Genomic DNA, 22,939 nt, shown 5'->3' on the forward strand with positions numbered 1-22,939 from the left:
TGTCCAACTCTTTGTGACTCCATGGACTGCAGCAGTCCAGGCTTCCCTGTCTATCACCAACTCCCAGAGCTTGCTCAAACTCATGTCCATTGAGTTGGTGATGCTATCCAACCATCTCATCCTCTGTCATCCCCTTCTCTTCCTGCCTTCAATTTTTCCCAGCATCAGGATCTTTTCCATTGAGTCAGTTCTTTGCATCAGGTGGCCAAAGTTTTGGAGCTTCAGCTTTAGCATCAGTCCTTCCAATGAATATTGAGGACTGATTTCCTTTAGGATTGATGGTTTGATCTCCTTGCAATGAAGGGACTATCAAGAGTCTTCTCTAACACCACAGTTCAAAAGCATCAATTCTTTGGTGCTCAGCTTTCTTTATGGTCCAAATCTCACATCCATACATGACTACTGGAAAAACCATAGCTTTAACCAGATCGACCTTTGTCAGCAAAGTAATATCTCTGCTTTGTAATGTTGTCTAGGTTGGTCATAGCTTTTCTTCCAAGGAGCAAGTGTCTTTTAATTTCATGGCTACAGTCACCATCTGCAGTGATTTTGGAGTCCCCTCAAATAATCTGTCACTGTTTCCACTGTTTCCTCATCTGTTTGCCATGAAGTGATGGGACCAGATGCCATGATCTTCATTTTTTGAATGTTGAGTTTTAAACCAGCTTTTCCACTCTACTCTTTCACTTTCATCAAGAGGCTCTTTAGTTCCTCTTCACTTTTTTCCCTTAAGGGTGGTGTCATCTGCATATCTGAGGTTATTGATATTTCTCCTGGCAATCTTGATTCCAGCTTGTGTTTCATCCAGTCCAGCATTTCTCATGATGTACTCTGCACATGAGTTAAATAAGCAGGGTGACAATATACAGCCTTGACGTACTCCTTTCCCAGTTTGGAACTATTCTGTTGTTCCATGTCCAGTTCTAACTGTTCCTTCTTAATCTGCATACAGATTTCTCAAGAGGCAGGTCAGGTGGTCTAGTATTCCCAACTCTTGAAGAATTGCCCACAGTTTGTTTGATCCACACAAAGGTTTTAGTATAGTCAATGAAGCAGAAGTACAGTGACTAGCACAGAGTTGATGCTCAATAAATATTTTTGTATAAATGAATGAATGAATGGATCATTTCATGGTCACTCAGTGTCTAGTATAGCACTAGAAACTATTAAAAAAGCTAAGCATTATTCTAAGATCTTTACATGTATTAACTCCTTTAATCCTTATTACAACTTTGTGGGAAAGGAACTATTATTATCCCTGTTTTATGGATGAGAAAAGGAAGTTCAGGACCCAGGCATTCTGATACCAGAAATCTTATATTGGAACATGTGGGAATGACTGTTATTTTTCTGGAGTCACATCTTTTAAAATTATAGGGTATATTCATTTTTTTATTGGATTAAGCCTTGAATGGGGTTATTCATGTAAATTCTGCTATAAGAAGCTCCAGATCTGGTGAAGTCCTGGGCTAGCATCCCCAGTGTCACTTTTAAACAAGAGGGGCAACAAGAGGGACTTCCAGAAATGAGGGAGTTTCAAGGTGGTTGGTGGTCCTCTCTCTGGAAGATCAAAGGAAGAGGCCCCATCTGACTGTAAGTGTGTATGTTAACAAACCAGTTGGAGGCATTGCTACTAAATATCATTCATAAGTAACATCTGCTTTAATTCACATCCTTTCGGAAAATAACAACATCTTAGCATGCTCTGATAATTGAGTCCCTAACACCTGCAGGTGAGAAAACACAGATGGAATCACTGCACTAACAGATTTCTTACATGGGAACTGGGCAAAAGGGAGTGGAAGGGTTAAAATAATACAGTTCTTCACTATTGTGTTCATGATTACTGCAGAAACAACCACCCCCTGCAAAGGTTCCCCCAGACCTAACACTTCACTGCTTGCTCGATGCCATGTCAATAACAGGACTTTGCCCATGGAGCACATAGTAAATAGTATTCCTTAACCACATGTGCTGCTTAGCTGTTTTGTTACATTGAGCCATCAAAGCTTACTGAGCAGCCCTTGGGTGCCAGGCACTGACAAGTCCAGTAGATGCTGTTGGTGCCCCACCCATATTCCTTGGCACTCACCTCCATGTTCTGAAGGTTGTAAGCACCTATGACTCTGCCTGAGGGCGTTTTCAGGTCCCAGGAGCACATTTGGTCTGTAAGAAGACCAACAGATGGGGAGTCAGTGGATAAATGCCCAGCTGCCCTACCCCTTAGTGGGACAACATGTGGACATATTCTCCAGAGGGATTGGTATCTTGCTTGATTATTCCTGGGTCAGGAAGATCCCCTGGAGAAGGGAATGGCAATCTACTCCAGTATTCTTGCCTATTGACAATGTCTCCCCATTGAAAGAGGAGCCTGGTGGGTTACAGTCCACGGGGTTGCAAAGAGTCAGACATGACTGAGTGACCACACTTTCACTTTCTTATTAGCCTCTTTCCCTCTGCTGTTTCCTCTCCCTAGTCTTCTCCATTTCCCAGATAAACTATTTGTACCTGAATGCTTGTCTGAGAGTCTCCTGCTGGGGAAATCCAAACTAAGAAGCTAGACTGTGGGAAGACAGAGGCAATTAAGACATGTCTGCCTTCAAGATGTTCACAGTCTAGAAGATGAGAAAAACAAAATAATTCAATGATATAAAAGTGTAAAAAATGCTCACACAGGAGGTTATGGAATGTGGAGGAGAATTACAGAACTCATGGGAGTGTGGAGAGAGTGGAGTGGAGCAATCAAAGAGGACTTGGAGGAGGAGATAAGATGAGTTGCTTGCTTCAGTGGTAAGTATCATGCTGTAAACAGTTTAATATTTGTAGAATAAATGATCTGTAACACAACACTTGTGTATCTATACAGTTACAGAAACACTATAAAGTGGAATTTTCACTCAGCCAGGGGCTTAGATTGCTAACGGTTTGTGTTCTGAGGAAATACCTATCATGTATATGCATTGGTTTGTATCATTCCTGTGCACCAGGGCTCCTGGTTCATTTCCTGTGCACGCCTCCCACCACGAGCAGTTGGGGCTGCAGTCAGGGTGGACAAACACGCTAACATTCCTGCTCTGAACGCTCTTTCCCAGTGCAACGCCAGGATTTGTTTCTCTGTTGCTCCCTGACGCCCATCAGGTGTTCTTGGTGTTGCTCCCCATTTCCTGTGCTGCCATAAAAACAAATCATTATCATATACTTTTTTGTGCCTACTTTTTCAGAGTTTGCCCTTAAACTCTAAGCTCCACAAGGGCAGGGAGCTTTCTGTTTTGTGCACCAATGTATACTCTGTACAACACAGTGCCTGCCACATGATGGGTGTCAGTCAGTGTGCTGAATGTGCTGATTGTTGGATTACATGAACAGGAACTCTTTGTAGAGATAGTCAAGCTCTCATGAATTATTATGTCATAGCACTTGGCCCAGAACCTGGTAAGCACCATTAGAAGTTCATCAAACAAATTATTTTTTAAAAGCTCAGTGTTAACCTCTATTAGTGACAGAAGGGAATTAGAACAGAATGTTTAGTACCTTTTATATTTTTCTTTTCTTGGTTGCCACTTTTCTTCAAATAGAAAATCATTTCCGTAATTGCAAATGGTCATCAATCACAGAGCTTCTATGCCAATCACTCTCCCTACCTCTCGGTTGTCTTGGGCAGCTCCCAGAAGCTCTTTCAGTCACATCTCAGAGCCTCAGAAGACGGTTAGGACTGAATGCCAAGTTCATGTTGAATAAAGCAGCCACTGCCAGTGTAATTACCCAAATGAGAGCCTGGCTAGACTGCCAAGGGTTAGCCTCTTGATTCCTCTCACAAGTCCAGTTTTGACAGGTGGTCAGGTTACTTTCAAAAAGGAGATAATCTTTTTCCAAAGTGAGTTGCTAAATATCCAAAAGAGAAGCCATACAAGAAAGCTAGTTCCCAGAACTCATGAAAGCACCATGCTTACATCCACACCAGCTGTAAATGGGGTCTTCTCTTGGCAGGACCCTCACTGGAATAGAACCTTTCCTAGGAGATGTCTTAATCTCCCTTAAGAAGCTCTGTGTTTTTTGGAAGATCACAAATCTTGGGCACGAGCTGAAAGATCGTTTATTCCAAACCTTGGCATCCCAGCTGATCCTTAAGTAAACGCTCTTAGAATAGTCCTGGCTTTATGATAAGGACTCTTGACATTTGGTTTTAGGTTTGTCTCGATGGGAAAAAACAATGAGAACACCACCGACAGTAATGATGACTATTTATTGAGCTGTATGTGTATTATCTCATTTAATTCACAAAACATCCCCATAAGGTAAGTATTATCACTATTCACATTTTGTAGATGAGGAAACTGAAGTTTAAAGAGATTGTGTAATTTTCCAAGACCATTTGGCTAGTAAGTGGTGGGGCTAGGATTTAAAACCAGACACTTGTTTCTAAAGCTTTCTGCTGTTGGGCCAACAATCAGGATACGAAAGAAAAGAATCATTTGGAAGACTAGAAAGTCACACTCTTTTGCAAGTTGAGTCTCCAAAAGACGTAGCTTCACACAGGGGCTTCTTTGTTGCTTCACAACAGAACTTACATGGCAGATGAAGGATGTAACACTGAAAGGGAAGATGAGCAAGTAAAATCCCAGCTTCTTATTGATTGTGAGAAAATCCATTAATGTATTTATTTTATAACCTGATGATAGATACAAGTGACAACCATGTAGAGCAGAAGCCAGAAGTGCATTCTCTTGACCTTTTTATAATATGTTACTTTTCAGGCAACAAGTGGCAAAACCAATATCCCAGAATGTCTACCAGGGTCAGAATGTGAGTAACCTCTACTTTTTTCTTTCCTTAGTCATATTAGGCTAAGATTGTGCTGCAATAACAAGCAAACCCCAAATGGCAGTGGCTGAAAACAATAAAGGTTCATTTCTTATCCCTGCTACCTGTTCTTCATTCTTCATAGGCCTTCTGCTCCTGATTGTCTCAGGCAAAAATATGAGCTGATGAAGCCTCCCACACCTGAAATGCCGATGGCTGCTATTTGTGTAGAAGAAAACCTGAAAAATCACTCACTGGCTCTTAAAGGATCCTGCCTGCCATTGACACCTGTCACTTTTGCTCAAAATTCATTTTTTAAGGCACATCACCTAGACCCAGCTAACTTAAAGTGAGGGGGCATTTACTTAGAAGGAGAGGAAATTGAAATACTGGTAAGTAGTGTTAATGACTTCAAAATAAGATCCCTCAATCACATTCAAATATGCTTAGCTAAGAACAGATAACATTGTTCACTTAATAAAATAGATCTTGATTATTTCAAGCAGGTTATCATGGAACCTACCATAATATTTCCTTTGGCCACTGCTTATTGGTCAGCCTCTCACACATAGTCCTGAGCTTTGGAGATCAGTGAGGGGTCTTATTTATCTTTGATTATTTAGTTCTAGTACTTTGCTAGTAGCATGTGCATTATTCATCTTGGGCTGCAATAAGAAAATACCCAAAATGGAGGTGACTTAACAGAAATTAATTTTCTCACAGTTCTAGAGACAAAAGCAAGATCAAAATGCCAGCATGGTTGGTTTCTGGTAAGAGCTCTCTTCCTGGTTTGCAGATGGCTGTCTTTACATTCTGTCCCACAATGGACTGTCCTTGATCCATGCACATGGGGAAGACAGGAGGGGAGACAGAGAGAGTGAACTCTCTGGTGTCTCTTCTTAAGAGGATACTAATCTTATTGGATCAAGGCCCCATCCTTATGACCTCATTAAACCTTAATTTCCTCTCTACTGCAAATATAGCTGCACAGGGCTTAAGCCTTCAACATTTGAATTTTAGGGGGACACATTCAGTTTATGACATCATAGTAGGCTTCAACGTTTCTTGAATGAGTGGATGGATGAATGAATGAATGATTCCAAGTAACCAATAGTCTTCCTTTACTACCCAGCCCCTGAGCATATGACACTTTGCTCCATCTTCCTCTCCCCATTTTCATCTCTCTTATATCTTTCATCAGTTGTGAGGTTCATTCTTCTTCAAGACCCAACTGGAACACTGCTACCCTGAGGAAATCCTTTCTGACCTACACACCCTCCTGTACCTCCCTAAACCTAACTAGTTATTTCCTCTTCTCTTCTTCTGGAACACTTGATACCTCCCTTGGTTAGTGTACTGATCATATGCAATTATAATTTTTACACAATAGATTACCTTCCACACTGGTCTGTGAGCTGCTACAGAGCAGGGACTAGTAAGAGATGCCTGGCACTGGCCATGGAGTCTGATTCACGTAAGTGCTCAAAAATGTGTTGGTCAAATAAATAAATGGATGAATGTGTCTTCTGATGTGTTAGTTTTCTACTGTGATTGTGTGTGTACACTTATGTTTGGCATGCAGTTTACCCATATGCATGCCAAGACTGGGATTGTCAGTAGTTGCAGAAGAATCAGAACATCATGCTTCTCATTAAAACACATTCAATCAGGTGGGAGGGGATATATATATATATATATATATATATATATATATATAATTAGGTGGTGCTAGTGGTAAAGAACCCACCTACAAATGGAGGAGACATAAAAGACTTGGGTTTGATCCCTGGGTTGGGAAGATCCCCTGAAGAAGGAAATGGCAACCCACTCTAGTATTCTTGCCTGGAGAATCCCATGGACAGAGGAACCTGGCTGGCTACAGTCCGCAGGGCCGCAAAGAGTCAGACACAACTGAAGTGTTTTAGCACAATGCAAAATCATGACATTCATATTGATGTATTGAAGAGACCACAACATTGTAAAACAAATATCCTCTAATAAAAAAATTTTTTTAAATTAAACAATAAAGCACATTCAAACATACACAACAGAGGCAGCCATTCTTGTCTCATCTTTGCTTGATTTATTCTTAGCTGTGATCCCCATCTGGCACCTGCAGGCTTGATGCCACCTCTTCGGAATCTGAGCAGTCCTCCAGGATGGCAGGGAACACACGTCTTCACCACCGCTGTATCCCCAGAGCACAGCATGAAGCATGGAACCTAGCGAGCACTTACTTAAGGTTTGTTGAATGACAGAGTTAAGCACCAAGGCCCTTCCTAGGCAGGTCCAAGAGCATTATTTCAAGAGATTTTCGACTTTAAAGAGGAAAAGATCTGATATCATAGAAGCCTTGACATAGAAGATGCTCGTGTCAGATACGCTTGGCTGGATTCCAAACTGTCGTTCCAGAACCTTTGAGGAGATATGACTATCTCTTCTACTCATGAAGATCTGGGGACTGGAGAGCCCCCAATATTTCAGCCTGCTGTAACATTGCTGAACACAGACTACATACAGTCTCTGATGGCAAGGCCTGAGTCTTTGCTCTACAAAGATCGTATCTCCAGGACGATGGCTTACAATTCTGTCTGTCCAATGCATGGATGGCTGTGCATGTGTGGCCTTAGCTTTGTCCAGAAGGTTTCAGGGACAGAGCAACTCCCTGTCAAGGTAGACACTCAATAAATACACATGACAAGAAATGAAACTGTGTTGTTCTGTGCAAATATAAAGCCTACGAGCAGGTATGTCTGTTCCGTGTGGGAAGCAAGATCCATGAAGAAAGCAGGGGGGCCTCGTGTGGCTTTTTCCTATCTGCCTCTGCAAACGAGTCTAGTGCCCTGGCCTCCACCAGTAGGCGGTTGGCCGAGGCTGCGGGCCGGGTCTGCGCGGCCCTGGCAGCCGCGAAGTGGAGGGTGAACCCGATGGCCTCTTCAATCTATTTAGCAGGCTCTGAGATGTGTAAGTACATTATCTGCAAGGCTGGTAAAGAGCGCTTGGGGAGGATTTGTGGGTCTGTGGGAAGGACAAAGAAAAATGTTTTCTAATAAATTATTCACCGTCTCACAATCCCTTTTGGGCAGATTGTTGCTCTGTTTGCCCCGCACTGCTCGGAGCTTCTTCCCTCCGCATCCACAAGCGCAGTTTCTCACCTCCAGAGAGCAGCAGAGATCTCGGGCAGGCTGCTGCGGCTAATGGTGGCAATTAATAACTTGTCATAATCCCGAGGATGAAAGCGAAGGCGCCCCATCAGCAGGCGGGTCATGGCGCTGCTCGCAAGCAAATGAGGTGCAGGTGTGGCCTCCGCTCCTCGCAGCACCGACACCCGAGGCACGACGCCAGCCCCAGACCCGCCCGCCCGCCGCCCACCGCTGGCCGCTCCCGGGAAGCGCACAGCCCCCCGCCCCGTTCACTGCGGTGCGGAGATATCCCTGGAATATATCAATAAATCAGATCACTCAACACAGAGCCTGCCAAACACTTAATTGCACCCTTGAACACCGTTAACTCTGCCAGGCCTAGCTCGCCTGGGATTTTTACGCCCCCCCACAACCCCGACTTGCTAAGAATTGCACATCTCAAACTCCCGCCTCCACGCAGGTTGTCCCCCCCCCCCCCGCCCAGCCCCCGGCCCCCACCCCCTCTCCTGTCTACCCTGTGCAAATACTGCAACCAGTAAATAAACAGCCTGATCTGATGAGCTCTCCGTTCCCCCAGTGTAGCCAGAGGACACGAAATCCTCGTCAGGGTTTTAGGAAATCACAGAACGCAGAAGCACTTATTTCCCGACAGCTCCAGCCCCACTGCCTTTTCTCTTGTTTCCATTGCTGTGGGTCAGTTCTGCTTGAAATGAACCAAGTTTACAAATCTCTTCTGGTTTGTACACTCCTATTATGCATACGAGGTGATGCATTTGTAACTGTCACACAAGTCAGGGTGATACAGCACTCTCATCTGACCCTATTCATTTAAATGGGTGCGTCTTGATGACATTGATTCATGTTATAAGTTATATCCATGCATTATAATCTTTATGTGTCACCCTACTGGTTATTTCTACTACAATGCGGGGGAGGGGGGCCGGGGGGAGGCGACTGGAGATACAGCAAATAATGGTGAGTAGGGTTTGAGAGTGCTGTGAACAGTATGAAGTCCATATAAACTCCAAAGCTGTCTAGATAAGTTTATTTCGTGTTCCTATCTTGAGAGAAGGAAATTTACATGCAAAACAGTCCTGGAGGAGGTGTCTTCTGCTGTAAATATTCTGCTAACTTATTAATATTTGGAGAATGTGTGCTTCAAATGCATTTCATACCAAACAAAAGGGGTAAGTAAACATGATTATGCATGCATGTAAGTCTTTATCAAGGTGGGGTTAATAATGTTTTAAAGCAGAACTATTTCTCATGAAAATAGCTGCTCTTAATAGCCTCTGTCTCTTTATTGTGCTTCTTACTGAAACATAAATCACTAATATGTTTTCAGTGGCAAAGTACTCTCTTTTTCCATTGTATTCACAGATTTAGTGGCATTTCAAATAGATAAACACAAGCAACATCTATCAACACTACAAAAAGGGCGCCTTAATCAAAGCTCCAGGTCCCGGGTCTCAGCATCTCCATTTACCTTGAGATAAATCCATTGGTGTGACCACCACTGCACCGGGTGACAAATCACCCCAGCCGGCCGAGCAGCGCAAGGGCTTATTGGCCTTCCTTTAAGTGGTCTTACCCTTCAATGAAAAGGATGGGGCTTGTCAAGCAGGACCAGATTAAAGTTAGACAAAAAGAAATGATCTGTTATTAGAAAACTCAGATTGAGAATCACAAAACAGGAAAGAAATATGAATAAAAATTTCCAGGGGGAAGAACATCTGATCCCAACAGAAATTAACTCCCATTATGGGCATGAGGTAATAGATGGCCTGTAGTTGGAGCTAATGGGGATTTCAGATTAAGGACATGTGGGGGCACGGTTGGGGGTGTTAGCAGCTGCCCTGCGTGTTCAAATACAAAGTTCAGGAATGGCCTGGGCTCCTGGCTTCCTGGGCTAGATTGTAGTGGTCAGGTGGAGCAAGGAAATTACAACAACCTCATGGATGTGAACACTCATTCATGATTGCCTAGGTATTTTCCAGAAGGTTAACCCTGACAGGAACCTCAAAGGCAGGTTGACTTTCCCATGTCTGGCAAAAGGGAAAACTAAAGGCCTAATGTGACTTGCCCAGGCATACAGCTAAGAGCAGGGCTGAAGGTAGAACTGAGATGATCTGTCTGCTTCCAATTCACTGGGACTCCATTATTTGGCCTCATTTTGGGAGATGACCTTGTTCTGCCTCTGGATTTAAGGATCTTGGTTATCTCCCCAGCTAATAAGAAAGAGAAAACAGAGTGGGGTCCCATAGTCAGTGGGCCTTCTTAGTAAAGTCGTGAGTTTAATCTGATGCTTGTACAAATAACAGTAGCTAAGGCTTTCTGTTTCTTACCAGGTACCAGGCACTGTCCATGCAACCTCTCATTGTATCCACAGATAGCTATCACCATAATCATTTTCATTTTACAGATGAAGATAAGGTGACCTAAAGAACTGGAGTAACTTGCCAAGATTGAATAATAAATGGAGAAGTTTGTTTTTGGCTTGAGAACTTGTGCTCAGGACCACTATCAAGACTTTGAGGCAATGACATTTCTTTTAAGGAAAGCATGTGCAAACAAATAAAATTTAATAAACAAAATGTATGTGATAACATATACACAGAAAGGGGTGAAAACTTGGGTGTTAAAGAAAAAAGCATGAGATTCCACTGATATAAATAAATAAAATGCCTTCTGATTTTCCCCCAGACCTTCAGATTCTCCTCTGAGAAAAGGAATAAAAAATTAGGCAACTAAGGGACTGATGACCAGTTCCATTTTTTAAATGTGTAAGCTATGTTCCATTAGTATTCATATAGATATGAATCTGTATACAGATATGTATATGTGTGTGCTAAGTTGCTTCAGTCGTGTCCGACTCTTTGTGACCCTATGGACTGTACCAGTAGGCTCCTCTGTCCATAGGATTTTCCAGGTGAGAATACTGGAGTGGGTTGCCATGCCCTCCTCCAGGGGATCTTCCTGACCCAAGGATAGAACCCACGTCTCTTATGTCTCCTCCATTGGCAGGAGCATTTTTTCTTTGCTTGTTTTTTTACCACTAGTGCTACACGGGAAGCCCCATGAAAATATGTTACACAACTATTCAAACAGAAGGTAGTTCAACATAATACAGAATGAATTTGGAAACCAATGGTCCAAGGTTTAGATGCCAACTCTGTCATTTCTAGCTCAAGTGATTTTTTTTTCTTTCTCATTTTAGTTGTCGTGTATTTCTGGTTCTTGAGCAAGGCCATAACTGCTCCAACTCTCAGTTTCCTCGCTTGTTTTACAAGGGTATAATGACCAACCTAGATAGCATATTGAAAAGCAGAGACATTACTTTGCCAACAAAGGTCCATCTAGTCAAGGCTATGGTTTTTCCTGTGGTCATGTATGGATGTGAGAGTTGGACTGTGAAGAAGGCTGAGCGCCGAAGAATTGGTGCTTTTGAAGTGTGGTGTTGGAGAAGACTCTTGAGAGTCCCTTGGACTGCAAGGAGATCCAACCAGTCCATTCTAAAGGAGATCAGCCCTGGGATTTCTTTGGAAGGAATGATGCTAAAGCTGAAACTCCAGTACTTTGGCCACCTCATGCCAAGAGTTGACTCATTGGAAAAGACTCTGATGCTGGGAGGGATTGGGGGCAGGAGGAGAAGGGGACGACAGAGGATGAGATGGCTGAATGGCATCACTGACTCGATGGCCATGAGTCTGAGTGAACTCCAGGAGTTGGTGATGGACAGGGAGGCCTGGCGTGCTGCGATTCATGGGGTCGCAAAGAGTTGGACACGACTGAGCGACTGATCTGATCTGATCTGAATGTCAACTTCACAGAGCAGTTGTGAAGACCAAATGAGATGACAGATGCCAAAGCTGAGCAGAATTCCTCCGGAAGGGTGAACACACGGCAGCGGAATACACACCTCCACCGCCCTACTCCTGCCCTCCCTCTGTTGGGGACCTAAGGGTCACCCTCAGCTCATTTCTTGTCCAGCATCATAAAAAGGTGCTGACCTCAGAGGTACTGAATGGACAATAGCCTTGTCCACACTCTGCCCAACATCTAGTGTATGCATAAAAATGCAGTGAAGCTTCTGGATATTGAGCCTTCACAGAGATATTTGAAAATTGCCAAGTTTTTCATTTCCTTATTTCAGACTTCCTGTTAGATGGGTACAGGCAGGGGTTCTCAAAGACGGAAGAAGGCAAGCTATCTAGATTACTAGAGAGAAAGAAATTACAAACACACAGCAAAAGAAATTTAAAAAGAAATCCCAGTCCCCATACTTGAGAAAGCCAGACCAGCTGAATCTGCCCATCCAGGGAGTTAATAAATCCATTGGATCCAGGGAGTTAATGGGTCAATTGGATCCAGGGAGTTGGTAGGTCCATTGGATACAATAAGATGCCACAGATATTGATCTGTCTGTTGTATTTCTTAGGGTCAAATCTGGAAAAACAAGTTTAAAAGTATTGATACCGAGCTGGTCATTACTATATTTGATTTGTAAATATGTCATCTTATGATAGCATTTATGGGGGCCATTGTGTCAAGAGCTTGTTTTCTTTAAGTATTTACACAAATAATCAAGCTAGGTAAAGGAATGTTTTATATGCATTCTAATCTCAGAAATTTGTAGGTAATAACATCAGGGGAAGTACTATTTTCCAATTACTTGTGCCTCCATTCATCAATACAACTGCAAGTGCATATTCCCTGTGTATAACTGTATAATTCAATCCAGTTTAATAGGAAGAATAAAATAAAATATCTATATCAAATGTTTCTAATGTTTAAAATGGCCCAAGCATGTATTATGTTTCATTTTTATTTAAAAACATTAAGAATGTGCAAGGCAACTGTGATGGATAATTACAGGCACAGCTATTGATATATTTTGCATTTGTGTTTATGTCTAAATACCTACTGCCTTCTTGATAAACTTCAATTAATATGCCTTCAAGTACTCTGAATGTAATTTTCTGATTAAATACATACACCAGACTCACCACCAACTCATTAATTTCACATAAATTGAATGTTAGTGTTTATATGCAGTTAAATGTGAGAAATAGCATGTCCAATAATCATTTTGCATTTAATATGAACTGAGAGGGTTTTTTTGACTCAGTCCTAACCAAATCCCTAGGACATAAACGAGGTGGTAACTGAATTCTGTGGCTTCAGAATTTGCACATTTAATGGGAAACAATTTCAAAGCCTCTGCTGGTCATTGGAAAGGCTGTTCCATTCTGCTTTTTCCACAGAGCAAAATCTTTCTGCGAACAATGCTTATTATTGATAGGTTTAAAACACCTCAGGTGCTTGCCCATTGTGTGTATTGCTGTCACTCTGTCTTCCGAGGAGTGGGGAAGCAGTGATGGATAACACAGAGAATAATACATGATTCTTGATTGAATGCAAAGCTATAATTCAGTCTTGGGGTTCTGCTGACGTCACAGTGCATGAGAATACAACTCAAAGAGGTGTTTCTTTTACTTATTTTTTAAACCAGGCAATCCTTGTATTCAGGTATGGAGCCAGTGATCAAGCCACAAACTCCAAAGACTTCCCTGGTGGTCCAGTGGTTAGGACTTTGATTTCCAAGGCACGGGGTGTAGGTTTGATCCCTGGTCAGAGCGCTAGGACACCACATGCCTTGTGGCAAAAAAATTGAACCATTAGGGGAAAAATCCAGAAATAATATTGTAACAAATTCAGTAAAGACTTTGAAAAAACAAACATTCGCTTGACATGGACTCTAGTCCTCGATTGGTTTTTAAGGAGGAAATCTTTTGGGGGTGTAATTCCCGAGGTTGAGATCTGTGCCCTCGGGTGAGCGACAAGAGAAACTGGCAGGGAGCATACTGCTGCCTCCTATCCAGCCCGCTCCTTGCAAAGGCAAAGTGTTAGATATGGAGAATAGAGCGCTCTCCTCCTGACTCTTCAAAATGTCTTCTGATCCAGGGTTTCCAGTCTTTCTCTGGTGAGACTTAGTGTCTGAGAGTTGTTCCCAAGACTCTCACCCCTGGGGATTCAGATTCAGTGGGTTTAAGCTGCAGCCTGGGGGAGTCGGTATATTTAACCGACTGAAGCTGATTTGTTAACAGAGTTTGCAAACATCCTTATCAGTCTCTCTTGGTGTCTTGCCTCAGAATTTCTTCTGCATTTGCAAGCTGCTTTACACAATTTAGCAATCAATATAGTATTGGTTGATGCTGCCTCCAGTTAAATGAGAATATTTTTGGCAAAGGATTTAACATAACACATAGTATGTCTCAATAAATGAAAATGTCTCCCCTTCTTGCTTTAGTTGCCTCATCTATCAGAAATGTGCCCTCCCAACCTCAATATTAACAATTCAAGAGTGAATATCAAGCTGTGTATTTCCTCTGTAGGCTCTGAAGTAATAAAGTAGGTATTTGGAAGTGATACATTGATTGATTTATGCTATCAGAGCTAGGATGAGACTGGCAGCTCCTTTTCTGTTCATACTTTTTTTTAATATCTAGAGCTATAATACTTCCAAGGCTTATCAGGGAGTGAGTCTCTTTTCAGGCTTAGTTTACCCAGGTCACACTTCCCATGATCCCTTGAGCCTTGCAAAAATGAATAATAATGAGAAGAAGAAACAACAGCAGCAGCACTTTAAAGTACTTAACATGTGCCAGGCACTCCTCTCAGTGCTTCAAGCACTGCATGTAACTTATTTGCTATGCTTAGTTGCTTAGTTGTGTCCAACATTTTGCAACCCTATGGGCTGTAGCCCGCCAGGCTCTGCTGTCCATGGGGATTCTTCAAGCAAGAATACTGTGCCCTCTTCCAGGGGATCTTCTCAATCCAGGCATCAAACCCAGGTCTCCTGCATCACAGGCGGATTCTTTACCACCTGAGTCACCAGGGAAGCCCCTATGTAACTTATTTAAATCCTCCCAATATTCTTAATAAGACAGGTTCTATTATTATCATTTTGATTTTATCAATGAGGAAACTGAGGCACAAAGTTTAAAAATAAGGCTAGGATTTGAACCCATGTAACCTGGCAGCCAAAGATGGAGAAGCTGTATACAGTGAGCAAAAACAAGACCAGGAGCTGACTGTGGCTCAGATTATGAACTCCTTATTGCCAAATTCAGACTTAAATTGAAGAAAGGAGGGAAAACCACCAGACCATTCAGGTATGACCTAAATCAAATCCCTTACAATTATACAGTGGAAGTGACAAATAGATTTAAGGGCTTAGATTTGATGGACAGAGTGTCTGAAGAACTATGGATGGAGGTTCATGACATTGTACAGGAGGCAGTGATCAAGACCATCCCTAGAAAAAGAAATGCAAAAAGGCAAAATGGTTGTCTGAGGAGGCCTTATAAGTAGCTGTGAAAAGAAGAGAAGCAAAAGGCGAAAGAGAGAAGAAAAGATATGCCTATTTGAATGCAGGGTTCCAAAGAATAGCAAGGAGATATAAGAAAGCCTTCCTCAGTGATCACTGCAAAGAAATAGAGGAAAACAATAGAATGGGAAAGACTAGAGAACTCTTCAAGAAAATTGGAGATACTGAGGGAACATTTCATGCAAAGATGGGTACAATAAAGGACAGAAATGGTATGGACCTAACGGAAGCAGAAGATATTAAGAAGAGATGGCAAGAATATACAGAAGAACTATACAAAAAAGATCTTCATGACCCAGATAATCACAATGGTGTGATCACTCACGTAGAGCCAGACATCCTGGAATGCATAGTCAAGTGGGCCTTAGGAAGAATCACTCTGAACAAAGCTCATGGAGGTGATGAAATTCCAGTTGAGCTATTTAAAATCCTAAAAGATGATGCTGTGAAAGTCCTGCTCTCAATATGCCATGAAATTTGGAAAACTCAGCAGTGGCCATAGGACTGGAAAGGGTCAGTTTGCACTCCAATCCCAAAGAAAAGCAATGCCAAAGAATGCTCAAACTACCACACAATTGTACTCCTCTCACACACTAGTAAAGAAATGCTCAGAATTCTCCAAGCCAGGCTTCAGCAATATGTGAACCATGAACTTCCAGATGTTCAAGCTGGATTTAGAAAAGGCAGAGGAAACAGATCAAATTGCCAACATCTGCTGGATCATCAAAACAGCGAGAGAGATCCAGAAAAACATCTACTTCTGCTTTACTGACAATGCCAAAGCCTTTAACTGTGTGGATCACAACAAACTATGGAAAATTCTTCAAGAGATGGGAATACATGACCATCAGACCTGCTTCCTGAAAATCTGTATGTAGGTTAAGAAGCAACAGTTAGAACTGGACATGGAACAACAGACCGGTTCCAAATTGGGAAAGGAGTATGTCAAGGCCGTATATTGTCACCCTGCTTATTTAACTTACATACAGAGTACATCATGAGAAATGCAGGACCAGATGAAACACAAGGTGGAATCAAGATTGCCAGGAGAAATATCAATAACCTCAGATATGCAGATGACACTACTCTTATGGCAGAAAGTAAACAAGAACTAAAGAGCCTCTTGATTAAAGTGAAAGAGGAGAGTGAAAAAGTTGGCTTAAAACTCAATATTCAGAAAACTAAGATCATGGCATCTGATCCCATCACTTGATGGCAAATAGATGGGAAACAAGGGAAACAGTGACAGACTTTATTTTGGGGGCTCCAAAATCACTGCAGATGGTGACTGCAGCCACGAAATTAAAAGACTCTTGCTCCTTGGAAGAAAAGTTATGACCAATCTAGACAGCATATTAAAAAGCAGAGACATTACTTTACCAACAAAGGTCCATCTAGTCAAAACTTTGTTTTTTCAGTAGTATGGATGTGAGAGTTGGACTATAAAGAAAGCTGAGTGCTGAAGAATTGATGCTTTTGAACTATGGTGTTGGAGAAGACTCTTGTGAGTCCCTTGGACTGCAAGGAGATTCAACCAATCCATCCTAAAGGAAATCAGTCCTGAATATCCATTGGAAGGACTGATGCTGAAGCTGAAACTCCAAAACTTTGGCTACCTGATGCGAAGAGCTGACTCAATGGAAAAGACCCTGATGCTGGGAAAGATTGAGTGCAGGAGAAGAAGGGATGACAGAGGATGAGATGGTTGGATTTCATCACCGGACTCAATGTACATGAGTTTGAGTAAGTTCTGGGAATTTGTGATGGGCAGGGAAGACTGGCATGCTGCAGTCCATGGGGTCACAATGTAACCCCACACAACTGAGCGACTGAACTAAACTGAACTGAACTAATTTGGCTCCACAGTCAAATTAGTCAATTTTTTTTTTTTTTTGTAGAACTCTATTTATTGATATGGAGAGATGGTCACAAGACACAGTGGTGGATGGGGAGAAGGCAAGTTACAAACAGTATTTACAGTATGGTCCTGTTTCATTTTAACTGCTTAGCAAAGTATATAATCCAATACATTTTTACATATTACCTTTAACTAATATTCTATACTGCCTTTACTAGGAACATGGTTAGTCACTCACAGAGTCCTAGAACTATTATAGTACCTTGGACATAATCTAATCTAAACTAATGTTACAAGTAAAAAGATTGAGACCAAAGAAGGGCAATGATTAACAGTAAATAATCCCACTAGATTCTCTTTCTGATCCCAACTTTACCCTCCTATATGTGGTTACATTAAGTTTCAGAACATCTCTCTTGGAGACTGGTCCTGCCTAGTGCAGGACTCCTTTTGTTGAAACTGCACAGTATTCTGAATGTTATATACCAGCAAAAAAATATATACATAAAGCTGAGCTTACAAGAAAGAAAAGGCTGTCCCAGGCTCCCCTAAGGGCTTAGTGGTTAAGAACTCGCCTGTCAGTGCAGGGACATAGGTTCAATCCCTAGTCTGGGAAGATCCCACCTGCCGCACAGCAACTGAGCCCATGTGCAACAACTGTTGAGCCACTGCTGTGGAGCCCATGCTCCACAAGGGAATCCACTTCATTGAGAAGCCCAGGCACCTCAACAAAGAGTAGCCCCCATTCGCCGCAACTAGAGAAAGCCTGCACTCAGCAATGAAGACCCACCGCAGCCAAAAATAAACAAGCAGATCTTTTAAAAAGAAAGGGATGTCCCAATGCCAGTGACAAACAGAAGTTCCCGTGGGATAGAGGCTGCAGTTAGTATTGCTGTCACTGTGTAGTCAATAATACAGATACAAGATCCCAAAGGTACAAAAAGTATACGATAAATACCAGAGGCAAATCGGGATTTTACAGTCCATGACAATGCAACTATACACGTTTGTAAATTCTTTTGTTGTTTATACAAATGATAGCATATTACACAGATTATTCCCTGTGTTTCTTCACTATGCAGTGTATAGTGAAGTGGTATATAGTTCCACAGTGATACCTTTAGAACTACCTAATTCCTTTTACAGTTACAGATTAGTCTATTTTATGCATGTATCAAATTTTATATAAGCAGGTTCCTATTAGGGGAAAGTTGTTTGCATGTTTGTTATTTCTCTTTTTGTGGCTATATCCATTGAGCAAATTTCCAGAAGGAGAATTCCCAGGTCAAAGAATAAATTTTAAATTTTGATCAACCAGTATTTTATCCAAATGTTTGTCTTTTGTCAATCTTGTATATAGTTCTCATGTGTATTTCCTTTATTATCATGAGATTTAGTACCTTTTCACATGTGTGAGTCATTTTCCCTTTTCTTTAAACTGTTTGTATCATTTGTCCATTTTACTGTTGTTGAAGCATTTTATGTATTAAGGAAATTAGCCATTTGATTACACTACATAAGGCAAGAATGTTTTCCCAGTTGATTTGCTTTTTGACTTTGTTTACGGTAGTTTTTTTCTACAAAGAATTTTGTTTAAAGTTTTTATGAGTTTAAATGTATCAAAGTTTTCTTTTATGGTTTCTGAATTTTATGTCATACTTAGAGAATCCTTCACATTGCAAGATTACATAAAAACAAATTCTCTCATGTTTCTTCCACAACTTTTATGAATCATTAAAAACAATCTTTGATCCATCTGGAATTTATTTTATTGCAAGATGTACAATGGATCAGGCTTCCCCGGTGGCTCAGCAGTAAAGAATCCACATGCAATACAGGAACCACAGGAGATTGGGGTTCAATCCCTGGGTTGGGAAGATCCCCTGGAGAAGGGAGGTGGCAACCCACTCCAGTATTCTTGCCTGGAGAACCCCGTGGACAGAGGAAACTGGCAGGCTACAGTCCATAGGGTCACAAAGAGTCAGACATGACTTAAGTGACTTAGTACACACACATGCATGCATGTACAATGTATCAAACTCATTTTTTAAAAACCAATTGTCTAAGCACCATTTGTTAAATTATCTGGAACCCATGTATATTACTCTACTAATGATGTATGTAAAAACTGGAAAAGTGGTGACCACTAAGAGTTGTTCCTAATTAGGTAAATCTTGAAAGGGAGAAAGAGGAAGGTGGGGCAGAGAATATGAGACAGAGAGAGAAACGGCAATATTTGGCCGGGAGTCCAAATTCAGACTGGAGAGTACGAATAAAGATACAGTAGGCTTATAATTAATTGATTCCAGTTGACTCCATGCAGGATGCTTCCTCTTCCTTTTTGACAATCACTTTCTACATTCTGGAGATGATTTTGCTTTTCTGAGCAATTCCACTCCTGGATATATCTGGGAAAAAACCACTAATTCAAAAAGACGCACACACTGCAGTGTTCATTCAGTTCAGTTCAGTGGCTCAGTCGTGTCCAACTCTTTGTGACCCCATGAACCAAACAATACGCCAGGCCTCCCTGTCCATCACCAACTCCCAGAGTTTACCCAAACTCATGTCCATTGAGTCGATGATGCCATCTAACCAGCTCATCCTCTGTCGTCCCCTTCTCCTCCTGCCTTCAATCTTTCCCAACATCAGGGTCTTTTCAAATGAGTCAGCTCTTCACATCAGGTGGCCCAATGTGTTCATAGCAGCATTATTTACAATTGCCAAGATAAGGAAGCAATCTAAGTGTCCATTAATAATTGAATGGATAAAGATGGGCCTGTGTGTGTTAGTTGCTTATTTGTGTCTGACTCTTTGTGACCCCATGGACTGTAGCCCACCAGGCTGCTCTGTCCATGGGATTCTCTAGGCAAGAATATTGGAGTGGATTGCCATGCCCTCCTCCAGGGGATCTTTCCAACTCGGAGATCAAACCCAGGTCTCCTGCATTGCAGGTGAACTCTTTGATATCTGAGCCACAAGGGAAGCAATCTAAGTGTCCGCTAACAATTGAATGGATAAAGAGGTAGTATATATGTACACACACACATAAACATACACACAATGAAATACTCTTCAGCCATAAAAAAGAATGAAAATTTGCCATTTGCAGCAACATGAATGGACTCGGAAGGCATTACGCTAAGTGAAATAAATCAGACAAAGACAAATACCATATATTACTTATACGTTGAATTTAAAAAATTAAAATAGTGAATAGAACAAAAAATAAGCAGACTCACAGGTATAGAGAACAAACTGGTTTTGCAGTAGTCATATACAGATGTGAGAAGTGGATCATAAAAAATACTGAGCACCAAAGAATCGATGCTTTCAAACTATGGTGCTGGAGAAAACCCTTGAGAATCCCTTGGACAGCAAGGAGATCAAACCAGTCAATCCTAAATGAAATCAATCCTTAACATTCATTGGAAGGACTGATGCTAAAACTGAAGCTTCAATACTTTGGCTACCTGATGCGAAGAGCTGACTTATTGGAAAAGACCTTGATCTTGGAAAGACTGAGGGCAAGAGAAGAAGGGGACAACAGAGGATGAGATGGTTGGATGGCCTTATCAGCACAATGGACATGAGTTTGAGCAAACTTTGGGAGATAGTGAAGGACAGGGAAGCCTGGTGTGCTGCAGTTCATGGGATTGCAAAGAATCAGACACAACTTGGCGATTGAACAAATTACTTATCTGTGAATCTAAAAAATTAAAAAAAAAAACTAGTGAATAGAATAAAAAAGAAGGAGACTCACAGATATAGAGAACAAGCTAGTGGTTACCAGTGGGGAGAGGGTGAGACAAAAAAGTGTTAAAGATTAAGAGACACAAACTACTAGGTTTAAAATAAGCTACAAAGATGCATTGTACAACATGGAGAATATAGCCAATATTTACGGTAAGTGGAGTATATCCTTTAAAACTGAATCTATACCTCAATAAAAGAAAAAATGAGCAAAAAAAGAATATAGCTACATCAGATACAGAGAAGGCAATGGCACCCCACTCCAGTACTCTTGCCTAGAAAATCCCATGGATGGAGGAGTCTGGAAGGCTGCAGTCCATGGGGTCGTGAAGAGTTGGACACGACTGAGTGACTTCACTTTCACTTTTCACTTTCATGCATTGGAGAAGGAAATGGCAACCCACTCCAGTGTTCTTGCCTAGAGAATCCCAGGGTCGGGGGAGCCTGGTGGGCTGCCATCTATGGGGTCGCACAGAGTTGGACACAACTGAAGTGACTTACCTTACCTTACATCAGATAACTTGGATGAACTAGAGGAAGGGAAAGAGTCAAGGGAGAAGCAACAGGATACAATGGGCTGCATGCCCAGGGAAGGGCCTCTACTCTGCCCTCCATCCTCCTGAGGCAGAAACTCGAGGCAGGGAAGGCAGAAATCCCAGATAGGTTTGGAGGGATTCAAAAGCAAAGACAGCCTGAACCAAATTTGTCAGTAAGGTCTATGTCGGGGGGAGGCTTTGAATAACATTGACCAGCAGAGTAGACATAGCCCAGGGGGAGTCTGTGGATGGACGGGAGATAAAACCACATACTGTGGCCCACAGCAGGACAGTGGAAGTGGAGCAGAACACCCTCTCTGTGCTCATGAGATATAGCAGTCTTAGCAAGGAAGACACCGCAATAACGCAGATGGACAGATGACCCAAAAGCAATGACACATTCCAGAGAAGGCTAGTACAGAATGATAATTACTGAGGACATGACTTCCTCTCCAGCCCCTTGGCCTTACAAAAACCCTTGGAACAAGAATTCAATCTCAAGTAAACATGAGGTTGCACAGTCCAAGATTAAGAGTTGGGCCCCTGACAGACAGGGGCTTGTAATAGAAGCACACTTTTACAATAAAAGCATAAAAAACATTTCTTCCATACTTGAGTTTGGGAGCAAGTTTCATAACTCCTGGAAGTTGTTAAGAGATAACCTGAGGCATATTAAACATTTTAGGGGTTTATTTGAACAAATAACAATTTGAACTAAAGTGGAAATAGCTTGGAACACTCCACCAACAGGAACTGGGGAGAGAAAAGGTGGAAGCAAAGTAAGGAAATTATTGATTGGTTATAGCCTGAAGCTTAATTGGTTGTTTGTGATTGGATGTCCTTAGATTTCAATTACATGACCTAGAGGCAAGTCAGGCTTAGATTTTGGCTTGCTTGTGCAGGCTGCTGTAGCATTAGAATCACCTCAGTCTAATGGCCTCCTTGTTTAATTAGCTTAACAAGGTCAACTATTGAAATCATTGCCACAAACTGGAGAAGCATCTTAGACCACAAGTTCAAGAGAAGAATAAGAGGACAGACTTCAATGAAGTGGCTCCTGGAACAGTAAAAATGGGTTAATAATGAGGATAATATTCCTCCTTTTGGAAGTACATTAAATTTCAAGGCACTTTTGATTTGTTGCTTAATTTGGTTGTCAACCTTGTGAGATGATAGAGGCAGATATTATTATCATCTGACTTTTACAAATGAGAGCACTGAGAACAACAAAAAAGCTATCACTTGGCTTTATTATCCAATAATAAAGGGCAGGCCCTTCTCAACCTCAGCACCAATGACATTTTGGGCTGGATGATTCTTTGTTGTGGGGATGTGTTGTGTGCACTGAAGGGTGTTTGGCAGTCTCCCTGGTCTCTACACACTAGATGCCAACAGCATCACCGATGGTGACAACCAAGAATGTCCCCAGATATTGCTGAATGTTCAGAGGGAGCAAAAT

General features: G+C 41.8%; 1 long non-coding RNA gene across 1 annotated transcript; it reads left to right on the forward strand.

Moving 5' to 3' along the window:
• Positions 1–4,746: 4,746 nt before the first annotated feature.
• LOC132345011 (uncharacterized) lies at positions 4,747–6,275 on the forward strand. The gene is made up of 3 exons (XR_009494107.1): positions 4,747–4,803; positions 4,946–5,192; positions 6,191–6,275. It is a non-coding gene; the product is annotated as an uncharacterized lncRNA (long non-coding RNA).
• Positions 6,276–22,939: the final 16,664 nt, after the last annotated feature.

Source organism: Bos taurus, chromosome 3 (genome assembly GCF_002263795.3).
Source record: "Bos taurus isolate L1 Dominette 01449 registration number 42190680 breed Hereford chromosome 3, ARS-UCD2.0, whole genome shotgun sequence".
In the NCBI taxonomy this organism is placed as follows: Eukaryota; Metazoa; Chordata; class Mammalia; order Artiodactyla; family Bovidae; genus Bos; species Bos taurus.